The 7,500-nt window shown below is 45.2% G+C and overlaps 1 pseudogene; it reads left to right on the top strand.

Moving 5' to 3' along the window:
* The window catches only part of LOC134448158 (cadherin-13-like), a 235,933-nt pseudogene that overhangs the window by 50,205 nt on the left and 178,228 nt on the right, over positions 1-7,500 (top strand).

Below are 7,500 nucleotides of genomic sequence, written 5' to 3'. Positions count from 1 at the left end.
CACACACACACACAATCTATCCTCAGGTTATGACGAGCTCCCCTGTTCCTCTGGCATTGTCCACTGTGACACAGGGGTCACTTAATCTTCCTGTGTGTGTGTGTGCGTGTACGCGTGCATAGGTGTGTGCTTGTGTGTGTGAGGACGTGTGTGTGTGTGGTTGAAAGAGAGAGAGCAAGGAGTCGCTGGTTTATCTGGACCCTTTTGGCCGGGGGAGGAGCTCAGAAAGCTGTAATGTGTGTGTGTGTGTGTGTGTGTGTGTGTGAGTCTGTGTGTATGTGTGTGCAGGGCGGCTGACAGCTTTTGCTGGGCCCAAGACAGTCATTTGAAAGGGCCTCGCCACCCAATACATACAATGTAATTAGATAGTCTAGACACATTTTTCATATTTGTGAATGTTAGAAGCATTTTTTAGTAAAAGTTGGGAACCTATGTACTTAACATAATTTAAGTGTGCTGAATTCAACTAGACTGGTTCCCAAGCTGAATTTTGAGGTTTTGACAGTTAAATTTGAAAAACAAAATGGCTGCCAAAATACACTATTTTTGACAGAGCATTTTTACCAAGTATTGCTGTACTTGGAAATAAATGCTCTTTTCTAACATTTTGTGTCCCATTAATGTTTGTTGATGAATGTATCTACTATAGAGGATTTTAAAAAGTATAAAATAGCTTCTAGAATGCTAATAATGTTAATATTGTAGGCTAGGTGTTAGCCTAAACGTTTTAAATATTTAGCTTTTCTAATAAGATATTTGTAGCCTATGTGTGTTTATATGGTTAAGAAAATTGATGTAAGTATTTTAGAAATACTTTGCATAATGTGAAGTATTTAGTGTTTCCAAAAAAATCACTGAAAGTTGCTATTGGCTCTCTGAAAACTGTCCAGAAATCGCTAGGTGACACCATGATATTACATATAACGTAAATTTTGAAAAATGTTCAGACATATTTTACATATTCTATCAGATACTATTGCATACATTCCAGATAGTCTATACATGCTACTCAGCCTGGTTGTTAGTGGCCAGACATCTCTTGAAGATGATGGAATTGGTGGCAAGGAAAAACTTCCTCAAAGAAGAGTTCTGAATGAGGCTAAAGTCCTTGTTTATTGTGTCAGTGATGGCAAAAAATGGACTCCGAAACATGTCAGTGTTGCTTATACTCTTCATCAAGCTATTGGGTAAAAGACCTACTCAATCAGGCAGGTCATTGTCTGAGTCACGACCAGGTCCTCCAAGTCCAGATCCTCCTTAGCTGAGAGCACTCTAAAACACTGAACCAAGAGAGTCGTGCCTTTATTCCAACAAACATTGTGGCAGATAAATTCATCCACGACACATGTGATAACATTGATATCCTGGATGAAACATTTGAGGGAAGAATACTTCCCATGCAACACAAATGGCAGCATGGCAGAGAGGCCAACCAATTGATGATTCTGTTGAAGATATAGAGGTGTCTACTAGACATACATTAAATGTGCCAAATGCCCTGATGGAGCTACATCCTCTCTGGATTACTCATAGGACATTCAAGCCAACTTTTTCAGCACCCATTGCTTAATCATGCTTTGGAAAATCTGGAGAGGAGCATAAGTATGCTAGACAAGCAAAGGCTACGGATCTAGCTTTCTTCTTGCACTGTCAAAACTTCTTGGTCAGTGTTCAATCAGTCACTGTCATCAAAGGAACAACAGACTGCTGCGGGGTATTTGCCAATAGTCCTCGCTACTGCACACGTTTCTTTGAATACAAATGCATTGTCATATCTTAACATTTTGGACAGGAACAGTTATCACAGTTGACCAAGCATTGTACTGCAGACTTAAAGAGTTAAAGTGAGCAATTTCAGAATTGAACAACAGATGAATACCTCACCTAGGAGGACTTAACTTGTCAATCAACTTCCTTAAGGCCATAGGAGAACATATGAATGGATCTGGACTGACCAATGTATGGATGGTGGATTGCATGGATAAGGCCCTCTTGAACTTGTTCTGGCAGGAAAGGCATCCAACAAAGCCATGGCACACAAGTTTACTCTGCAATCCCTTTAGGGTCTTCGCATGCCAAGTCTTCTCTACTTGTCTTGCTAGGATGGCTAATGGTGATGATCCTCAGACATTAGTGAACTGATTTCATTCCAGTATCAGGAAAAGGATAGAAATCTTCTGCATGATATTGCTGAGAGTCAATCTGATGATGTGAACTGGTGGCAGTATATGGATATGGTTACTATTCTGCTGCAATACACAAAAGAACAACGTGAAGCTACCTGGGATCTGAATTTTCACTCTTTCAGCCTAATGTTGCCCTACTTTAAGCGGTATGGCCATCTTAATTATGCACAATGGGGCCCAGTGTATCTACTTGAAGAGTCAGCTTCCAGAACCATTTTGTCTGAATTCCAAAAAGGCCACTTTGTGGTCAAGAGATTGGCTCACAAGTTTAGCCAGATTCTGATCAGGCTATGAAGTGGGTAAATGTCACAGGCAATAAAAGAGCATAATTGTGATCACCGAGACAGCCCCAGCTTTGTGTAGGTGGACACTCTCTTTTAACCTGAGATCACACATTGCAGATCAAACATATGAAATGTACAGTGTCCTCCCCATGGCAGCAAGAAACTTCACAATGACGAAATCTACTCACTGCAGATTAGAAACAATACGGAGTAAAGGTTCTTTACAAACATTTGTGCGTACCCGGTTCCTTGCAGTGATGCGCGGGCTGACCCGAAATCAGCGGGCGCTTGCAGTTAACTGCGGTCGACCGCAGGCACGGGTTATGAAATATTATTTTTAATGAAATTCGGGTCGGGTGCGGTCGGTCAGGACCTTTGAAATGATGCCGAATTTTAAAGTAGGCTATAGCCAATAGGCTATAGTTTACTTTAGCAGACAGGGACATTTTTTTGCGAAATAGATCAAAGTTTATATGGCTGAATAACTACGATGGTGCCACGCGCTCTGCAGGAGACTTAATGGCTCCTGCGTCGGCCGAATATCTGCGCGCAACTGGTGCAGCAGGTGCAACCATTGAGTGCATTTTGAAGAACACAGAGGGTGCTCTCTAAACAGTGCAGTGATGGATATAGCCTACATATTTTCTTATACAATTGTAATGGTTTCGCACTCATGTGTTGCTTACAGAGTTTGTTTTCATTTCATGTGTCGTACCATGACTACGAGGCAATCCACTTGACGGCTGGTTCCGTCTGCTCACCAACCTACATATTAATTTCCTCCACAGGTAGGGTCGGGATTCGAGTGGCTATGCCTACATTGTCGAAATATAATAGGCTACTATAGCCTATAGCCTACAATGTCCAAATGATTAGCCTATTCCTCATTCACCCTTTTGAATGCAGTGCTCATTTGAGTAATTTAGCCTACAGTGGAAGAACAATGCCCTCGCCACTTAAAAGAAATAAATAGGCTAATAAATAGCCTAAATAATAAAATAGCATTGTATGAAGAGCAAACTTGGTAGTCTGGGTAACAGACAAACATATTATGATCGAAATGCTCATATTAGAAAATAATAATTTGTGAGAAAATGTTATCTAGCCTATTCAACATAGACTAGGCTACTTTTTGTTGGACAGGGCATGTCGCGTTATAGCATCGTGAGTGCAACTGTCAATCAGTTGAGAAGGGCTCTGCAGCCTACGTGATCATGTATGGATCTTTACATTGCAGTCATCTAAGATTACGAACGTTCACGCTTTGTGTGGGCTAAATGTTCATTTGCGCTAGAAAGACAAGCGTTGCACCAGACGGCGCAGGTTGCGTTTGTGGTTTGTGCACACACATGTGACGCGATTATCTTTCCCAAACTCCCAAATTAACCGCTTGGTCTCTGGTGAAGGAGGGGCGGCCTTGGCACCCTGTCCCTCAACTTCGGGATAGGAAAAAGCGAAACCAATTTCAGTTCAGGAAAAGGACAGAGCAGAGGAGTAGCCTACTAAACCAAAAGAAGACAAAGTGTTGTAGCCTAGGCTACATTGCCACTATGGGTGTACTGTTTTCATAGCCTACCTGTTCCCTATCAACCATTTAAGCGAACTTATACCTGCAGCTCAGCATTTTCTGTGATGAGAAGTGTATCCAGACCCCTCGGAAGTGAACCACGCTGAGACCTTTATTGACGTGATTGCGCTTTGCCAATGACGCTAGGGTGTTCATAAAGACGCACGGCTACTATTTTCAAAGGCGGGTCGGGAAGCGGGCCGGGTCAATATTTTTCATGAATATTTCTTGCGGGCAGGGCAAGCGGGCGGACTAGGGAAAAAAGCGGTCGGGTGTGTCTTGTTTTTTAGTCGACCCGCGCATCACTGGTTCCTTGGACTCACGTCTCCTGACTGAGGTCACGAGTACCCTGAAGGACACGAGTTACGAGAGCTTGACTAGTTCTAGCCTGCTCTATCCCTTTGTTCTCTTGACTACGGTCGACTGCTGGCAAAGAATTTCAGTGGAGCCAGACTCTGACTCCCCCCTGGCAAAGTGCTTCGATCTCCCGCCTTAGCGACGACTCTTTATCCCAACTCCCTGCCACCACAGAGAATCTCATACAGTACTGACTACCACCCTAGTGGCTGATGTGGCTTCCCCAGCTCGAGCAGCTGCCTTGGAGCCCCTTGGGCATCACTGCAGGCCACTTCGCTTGGCACGAAAGCGCGCACCCTGTCACCAGGCATGGCGCGCTCCAAAAGTCCTGCATAATGCACCACGAGCGCCTTCGCCTGATGCCTCCCTTTTTCCCCTCCTGCAAGGAAGCGAGATTTTCTCAGAGTTTGTCCCCCCTTAGCCTACGGGGCTCAGGGGCCTCAGCTGAGAGCATAGGGGCTTCAGCCCCTCCTGCTACTTTCCCCTCTCCTGCAGGTTCGAGTCTGGCAACGGACCAGGAGGAGGACATACCCCAGCCCAGGGGCCACCTGCCCCTATGGGTCTGGCAAGGGAACATTTGAACCTAACCGCTTTTCTGGATAACGTTATCAGGACAATTTAAGGGGCCAGGGCCCAATCTACTTTGACACTGTATAACCTGAAGTGGTCTGTCTTCCAACGCTAGTGTGTGACCAACGCGAAAGTGTTCAGTACCGATGGTGTTGTCCTTCCTACAAGACTTATTGGGGGGAGACAAGGCTTAACCATTTAAGTCTACTTTGCAGCGATTTCATCGTGCCATGTAGGATTCGGTTCCAACACTCTGAGTGCCCATCCACTAGATACTTACGCCCCGTGCTACATCAGACGATACCCTCCTGGGATATCTCTCTAGTACTGGAGGCTATGTGTGGGGCCCTTTTCGAGCCCCTCCAAGAGGGGCCTCTTCAAACTGCTTTTGCACACCACCTTTCAGATCCGTGGAAGAGAGGTGACAACACAACTTGTGCCCTGTGCACGCTTTACACATCTACATGAACAGGACTCACTCTTTTAGGAACACTGAGCAGCTGTTTGTGTGCTTCATCAAGCCCTCTACAGGGCTCACAGTTTTGAAATAGAGGTCTCCAAATGGTTGGTTCAAACCATTGCCCTGGCATATGAGTCCAAGGGTCGCCAACCCCCGGCTCACTTAGGGCTCACTTTACCAGTGGGGTCTCTACATCTTGTCCTCTCTTCAAGGGTGCAGCAGTTTCAGAGGTGTGCAGAGCGGTTGGTTGGGCCAACCCCGCCACCTTTGTCCGGTTCTACCGGCTAGATGTGACCACGTTGCCACAGGAACATAGGGTTCTGGGCAGGACCACTGATTGTCTATAGGGTGATAGGAACGCTATCCTTACAGGATGCTCTTGGAGTTCTGCCTAGTTTGGACCAGCAATCGGGAGTGATTGTAACTCTCCCATAGATATGCGAACGATTCGACTGAAAGAGACCATTAGGACATGAATATGTCCCCGTTCTCTGAAGGAGATGAGTAAGCCATCTCTCAAGACAACCTTATTGCCGACAGCCGAAGAGATGTTTGGCATCAAAGTGGCTTATTTGCGCGCAACCATTCGGTTTTGACAAAGAGGACATCCTGCCCACACAGTTGATTGGACCTTTGGCGTGATTGCAAAGGTCTTCAGCTAATCGTACAGCTGAGAGTGCGCTCCCATAGAGATGGCTCACTCATCTCCTTCAAAGAACAGGGGACATATTCATGTCCCAATATTTAGTATTTTAGATAATACTATCTTCTTTGCCTCTCTTTTTCTTTCCAAATCTTATTGAATGACAATTTTGTATGATAATGTGCTTCATGGAGGCTATTGCTATTGAATGCCAGTTTACGAGAATATCTTATTATTAGAACGGCATAATTATAGTATTTTTTATCTTTTTGCCATGACAATTTGCCTTTGTGTAAGTGTAGGAATACATGATAAATGCAAATATGTGAGCATTGCACATTTATTTCCATGGAGAAGTGGTACTTTCTACGTATTCTGCCCAAAATCAAGAATTTCGGCGGCCATTTTGTTTTTTGCCCATTTCATGGTCAAAAACTCAAAATTCAGCTTGGGAACCAGGCTAGCTGAATTCAGGGTACTCTAATTGTCTTAGAAAACTAGGTTCCCAACTTTTACTAAAAAATGCTTCTAACACCCTTATAAAGGGCCTTTTTCTGGAAATGCTTCTAGTCTAAGAAGCAAATTCTGGACCCCCTCTGTCTCTTGGCCCGGGACAGCTGTCCCCTTTGTCCCCCCTTGTCTGCTTCCCTGTGTGTGTGTGTGTGTGTGTGTGTGTGTGTGTGTGTGTGTGTGTGTGGTGTGGTGTGTGTGTGTGTGTTTTTTGTGTGTGTGTGTGTGTGTGTGTGTGTGTGTGTGTGTGTGTGTGTGTGTGTGTGTGTGTGTGTGAGTGTGCTTGTGCGTGTGTGTGTGAGTGAGTGGATGCGTGCGTTCCTGCGTGGTTGGGTGCATGCGTGTCTATGTGTCTGCGTGCATACATGCGTGTGTGCATTTCCTTGGAGGGTTGCATAGAGCAAGATGACCCCTTCTATACACCTGAGCGATTACTCCTCCATAATTCCCCAAAGCCGTTGCAAGGGAGCGTCAGAGGGAAGTTCCTGTATATGTTTTTAAGACTACTTTGTTCAGACACGGGAGTCATATCTATCTGCCCCCAACCCTCCTCTCCCAAAGCCTCTACGTATCTCTCTAACCGTGTCATCTATCTTCTTTGGTCTCTTCCCATTTCTCTCAGTCTCTCTGGCTATTTTCCCTTTTCTGACTGTCTGACTGTCTGCCTCTCTGCCTCGCGAGGCATTTTCAGACCAACAGTGAACTATTCCGGAGCATGTTCCCAACCCACATTCTAGTCTCACACACATACACGCACGCCATCAGCTGCAACCCCTTAAACATACACATGTTCCTTTCCTTTTCTCTCCTTGCTTCACCTAGCCTCGCCTTCACCTCACCTCACCTCACCTCGCCTCGCCTCGCCTCACCTCACCTCACCTCACCTCACCTCACCTCACCTCACCTCTCCTCTCCTCTCCTCT

Source organism: Engraulis encrasicolus, chromosome 4 (assembly GCF_034702125.1).
Source record: "Engraulis encrasicolus isolate BLACKSEA-1 chromosome 4, IST_EnEncr_1.0, whole genome shotgun sequence".
Classification (NCBI taxonomy): domain Eukaryota; kingdom Metazoa; phylum Chordata; class Actinopteri; order Clupeiformes; family Engraulidae; genus Engraulis; species Engraulis encrasicolus.
This window is presented reverse-complemented; position numbering and strand designations above follow the sequence as displayed.